We start from the raw sequence: 5789 nt of genomic DNA, 5'->3' as shown, positions 1-5789 counted from the left end.
GCTGCCGGTAAGTATCTCCCATTACTTCATCTCCTGGGACAAGCACGTTAAACACAGTTGGGTCCAGGACAGACCCCTGTGGGACTCCGCTCCACTCAAAATTTCCTGCCATTCTGATATGGATCTATTTATAACTACCCTTTGCTTGCAGCTATTGAGCCAGTTGTCTGTTCACTATGTAGTAGTTTTGTCTTGCCCAGATTTCTCCAATTTGTTTATGAGAAGTTCATGTGGGACTTCATTTTCCTAGGAATGCCAGAGATATATCATGTGATTTGGGGGAAGCCAGATCATGTCCCTGTGACACAGATACCTCATCTAATGTTGGATGTTTAGAATAACTCCCAATCTTGTACATGGTTTACTACAATAGTATTTGTCTTAAGATCTTCATATGAATGAATGACAATTCTTCCACTCTGAGAACAGGAAAAGTAGAAACCTTCATCTTTGGAAACAAAGGATCTCTCATTCCTGTGGATCAGAGTCTGAAACACTTACAAATATGGGGTAATATTCAATTCCTCAGATCCAGCCATAATCACTGGGAATATTCACTGAAAAAGGTAGTACTCTGTTTAAGTGTATCAAATTGCAACCCTGAGGGAATGGACTGGATTATTTGCCCAGACTCAAGGAAATGAACTTACTGTGCCCATTTTGTACAAAAGGCAATGGCCCCAGTAGCAGCCTGCTGCTTCAGGAGACACCCCCTCCTCCCCTGTGCCTACTCTACTAGCTGAACTAAAAAGAATTATCATTACTCATTATGATAACACATCACCATAGGCCACATTAAGGAACATGGGCCTGATCCCGATCTCATTAGTGCCCGTGTAAATCAGTGATACCACTAAGATCAGAGTTAAACCCCTAATTGTCTCCCAGAGAGAAAGAATAGAGCCAAGTGGGGTCTCCAGAAGGATCAAGCCTGTAAAGACCCATCAGCAGTGCAATAATGCCACTGTCTGATAATCATTACCAGTCTCTTGTAAGCCTTTTTGTTTACATCTGTTTGACTTCCTTTTGTTTTATGAGGCTGCTATTTTAAGCAGTGCAAAAGGTGACCTGGCTTGCTGCAGTTCTTTGAGTCCATATTTGCAAAGAGACTTTCTCCAACCCCAGCTGGCAACAAGATGTTCTGCACCTATGAATCATGCCTGAATCACCTGTCCAAGGGCCAAGAACATCCAGTCTCTTCACTGGGGAAACAGCAAACTCACTGGTTTACACAACAAGATTAACCAAAAGGGACAGGTGAGACACCCTGTGGGTTGTTACCAGCCCTGGTTTACAATGTACTAAAACACCAGTACCTAGCAACAATTTGAAAGCTGGATTAAATTAGAGGTTTGGTTTGGTTTGGTTTTTCCAGTTGATTTGATTTCTCTTTTCAGTTTCAAGCAGGAAATTGTCAGCAACCAAAGCCTGAAAAAACATTGAAGGAAGATTAGAGGAAATTTTTGTTAACTCCAAGCCTACTATTACCAAAACAAAGCGCTAAAGTCATGCAGTATTAATGATGCCCTGTGGGAAGTCACAAGGAAACACCCATCTTCAGCATGAGCAAACAGGTCAGCCAATGCTTTTGGCTGGTCTCTTTTAAATAGGTTCAGTAAAATCTCAGGCTCTTCTCCATAAATTTTGTAGTGTTCATCTTCATAAGCAATTAAATTCATAAGGGCAGTTCCACTGAGGCCTTGCCTTCAGGAATCATAGAATCATAGAAATTAAAGGCTGGAAGAGACATTGGAGATCCATAGTGCACAGGAAGTTCAATCTTTATTTATACTGGGATAACTGGGAGGTGAGCCTGTGTCTACCCTCTACATCATGGAGATTAAATGTAATGGCCTCAGTAATATGAGAACACACTGTGGGTGATACCTGTGATCATATCTCTAAATTTCCCCCACTGTGCAAAAAAATGTTACATTGCAGGATAGAGAGTAGAGGTAAGATTTGTGAAATGTTTGCATCTCCTACTCTAAATTGGACAGAAGCACTGAAAAATATGTCTTCTTTCTTTGTACCTTGTTTGACATAGTGAAGTATCTACACGATGGCTTTCTCACAACAGTAAATGCAGACAGGGTTAGATGCAGGCCCTCTTTTTTTCTCTCTCAGAAATACTGGCACAGTTGCATGAGAAATATATTTGAATTGATGACAAATCCAGGAGATAGCCCTCTGAAACAGTGCTACTGCTGCTCACTAAAAATAGGCCCCACATTTACCTCCAGGCTTCATTTATCTCTCTTTGATTGGAAGAAAAATTACTATATTGTAATAAAACACTGCACCAGGTGTTTTATTAACTGTGTTGAAGGGCTTTCACTAGACACACCTCAATTTGTGAGGCTCAAAAGGATTTCCCGTTCACCCATCCTGACACAAACAGGTTGCTCCCTTATAGTCTCATAATGTACCTAAATCAAACTGTGACTCACACTGGGCTTGCCTCAAAGAACAGTTTCTTCATTTGAGGGTGTCAGGCATATTGAACACATCAAGTAATTTAGTTTTGCAACATTTGGGGGGAAAGATTATTAGTCAATTCTTGATGTAGGGAAAATCAAGACATGAGAAGGTTAAGTAAGTGGCACAGGTAGTGAACTCAGGAACACGATTCATGTAGCGATGCTGGGAACATGATTCAAGAATTGTAACTTTCAGTCCCCTGCTTTAGCCAGTAGGTGCAATCCTTTCCTTAATGTGCTGCCCCTTGTATCCCCAACTAAAAATAAAAGATGCTGCAAGGCTTCTATGTTTACCAAGAGTTCCTCAGTATGATATAATTAAATGCTTATGCACAATGTTGTCAGTACAGAAAGACACAAGTTTTTCTGGAATAGGAAAAAAGACATAATTTAATCTATGGCCTGCATCAAAAGGATGGTAACTATAAATGAGCAGCTGCTAATCTCACAATATGGAAAGGAGGGACTAGACTGGAAGACTTGCATTGTAATCATTTAGTATCATAGCGGAAGACTATGCAACATACCTGACATGGTTAGTGTTCAGCTCTACGTATACTCCTAATCAGGCTATAATTAACATGTACATGATGAGCAAGATATTTGTATCACAGGGATCACTATCATCCAGGGTATCTGCATACTGACTCACAGCATCCATATTTACCTAGGTTTATGTTCATTTTTCTTCTGGTAGCAGCACACATGATTGTGATTTGGAATAATAATTCTGTGTATCTAATAGCTATCCCAAAAAGCAGTCAATTAATTGAGCTGTGTGGAGGGACAGAGATTGATTTTTAAATATTTCTATAGTTTAAAGATAGAAGATGACTACATAGATGACACAATGGCTACTTTTTCTGTCTTGTTTAAGCATTCATACCATGCCCATTAAAACAGGAAACACAAGTGGCAAAACTGTGCTTATCAAACATTTACATTTTAAAACTGAGCCTTTGGTGTGGTCTACTTGTACTTTTTCCCAAGAAAGTTCCCTAGACTTTTTCCTCCCATCTGTTTCACAAAATCTCTCTCTGCAAGGAACTTCACTTTACAAGTTTGCCATTGCAAATGAAGGTTACCCTATCCTGGCATAGTTTCCTGCACAGTTTCACAGACCCGCATCCCATATTCTGCAACACTGTTCCTTTCTGGTGCTACAACCACTAGCTGTGGTGAGATGATATTTTAGTCCTATAAATGGTAGATTCCAATGAATTCCCTGTCCTGGGGTGTGCGCACCTCACTTCCATCCCACAAATAATAGGTATCTCAGCCTCTTCTTCAGCCTCCATCACATCTGCGTGTGTATCACAACAATAGACAGCAACGTTAGTTTCTGTATCCTAGCTGTGGTGCCCCTTCTTAGCAAAATGTGTGAGAATCTCCAGATCCCATGATGCTGCAGAAACTCTATCTAGTTATCTTCCTACATTCAAGATGAGCTGCAGGGGCCTATTGAAACTAAAAGGGAAAATACACCTGAAAATATTTTAATAGTGTCCAATACTTTTTCCAAGATCCAATATAAGTCCTCTTAGGCAAAAGAGCCCCCCAGTAATTCTGCAATGTCGAAGTTATCAACATGGGCCTTACTGGCCTCTCTAACTTTGCTGAAAGAAGGAAGCAGCCAAAGATATGAATAAAATCTTTGTAAAGTTTCACAAAGCTATTGTATGGAATTTAACCAGCATTTAGTAACAATTGAATCAATTTAATGCATTAGGGAACACCAATGCTTGCTGTTCTAATATTTTTTCTGACTATTAGAAAAACACTGTGGTAGCTGAACTTATGCAAATACCTGTGGGCTAGTATGTGATTAATAAACAGAAAGAAAAAAATCAGTCCCAAAGTGCCAGCATCACTGCCCATATACATTCCTCTACCGGTTCCAGCACACCCCAACATCCATGGCCCAAAGCACTTCCTCCTACAGTACTGTACACAAGAACAGATCTTACTTATCATTCTGAACTGGTCTTTGTGAAGAAGATGAAGAGGAATCTAAGTGTTTTTCTTCATTTGAATAGGCAAAGAGAGCAGATGTATGCCTGTACGAAGGAAAAGGCATACATTAAAATGTTAAAATATTAACCTTGGTAGTTCAACTGATTTCCCTGCCAGTTTATATAACTTCCTGGAACTTGCTTTCAGTTTTCTTTCATTCTCAGTAACATGTAAGCTTAGAACGCCCATTTACTCCATGCCCCAGGCTTCAAACTGGAAAGGAGGACAATCACCAGGTCACTGAAAGTATTTGTACTGGGATTTGTTTATCAGGCCCACCCCTTTTCAAACATAAGATTATGGTGTGGGAAGGTGTTTGCATGAATTAATTCTTCCAGCTGAAATGATTGTTTCAAAGAAAACAGGATTCTAAAGAAAATGGGGCAACAGCTCAGAAGACTGGAAGCCATATCATTGCGTAAATGGAGAAAGCATGCCAATGCCTCTAAGCTAAGTACAGCATTGCAGCCATAAATACAAGGTTAAAGGTAATAAACAGGACAAAGAATGTTATTCCTGGCCAACAAGTTACACTTGACAAGCAACAAGGAAAAGACTATAAGAAAAATATCTCCAACAATTAAGCCCTACAATAGCAGATGAGAACCACATTTAAGCATATGTGCCTGCAGGTGCACGCTTTCTGTCAGTTCTTGCAACAACAGGTGCTGAGATTACATATTTGGGCCACCCCATTCAACGAGTGCTACTTAATGATTCAGTCACCCAACGAACAATATCTAAGCCAGGTGCTGCACTATTTCTGCACAGGCTGCTGTAATAGGATTTACTGTTTGCTGTGTCTTGCTGTTTGTACTCCAGATTTGCACAGATGCCAAGGGTTGCAGTCTTGATCCTTAGTTGTTCAGCGGCCCTCAGATTACACAAACTGGGAATACCAGCACCAGGAAATACTGTTTAACATATGTCTATCTACTCAGGCACAATGAGATGCAGACAGTGGTGTAACTAGGGTGAAACAACTGGAGTAATTTCCCTGGGCATGGACTTGTGGGGGAGGACCAAAACTGGCAATAACACCAGCAGCACCGGCAGCCGGATGTCACCACTGCCCATGTGTGGCAGCTGTCTCAGGTGCCCAGCTGCTCTGTCACACTGCTGGACCCAAAGGTAGCCCAGAGGGGTCATCCAATCCAATTCAGTGTTCACAGGTCATTGCTAAACAACTTACTATACAGTAAGCTTTGTAAACCTGATTGGCAGAGAGTTGCTATGTCATTCTCTAAGACAGTGTTTCTCAACCTTTTAAGTAGCAAGTACTCCCTAGCTTCTGAA

At 40.7% G+C, this 5789-nt stretch overlaps 1 long non-coding RNA gene across 1 annotated transcript in view; it reads right to left on the bottom strand.

The window, feature by feature from the left end:
• LOC109299742 overlaps positions 1–4533 on the bottom strand; it is a 10051-nt gene extending 5518 nt beyond the window's left edge. Inside the window, exon 1 of the long non-coding RNA XR_002097980.1 lies at positions 4448–4533. This is a non-coding gene — a long non-coding RNA (uncharacterized LOC109299742). The remainder of the gene's footprint in view (positions 1–4447) is intronic.
• Between the last annotated feature and the right edge of the window lie 1256 nt (positions 4534–5789).

The sequence above is a fragment of the Gavialis gangeticus genome, unplaced genomic scaffold (assembly GCF_001723915.1).
Source record: "Gavialis gangeticus isolate Ggan-Ray unplaced genomic scaffold, GavGan_comp1, whole genome shotgun sequence".
Taxonomy (NCBI): domain Eukaryota; kingdom Metazoa; phylum Chordata; order Crocodylia; family Gavialidae; genus Gavialis; species Gavialis gangeticus.
This window is presented reverse-complemented; position numbering and strand designations above follow the sequence as displayed.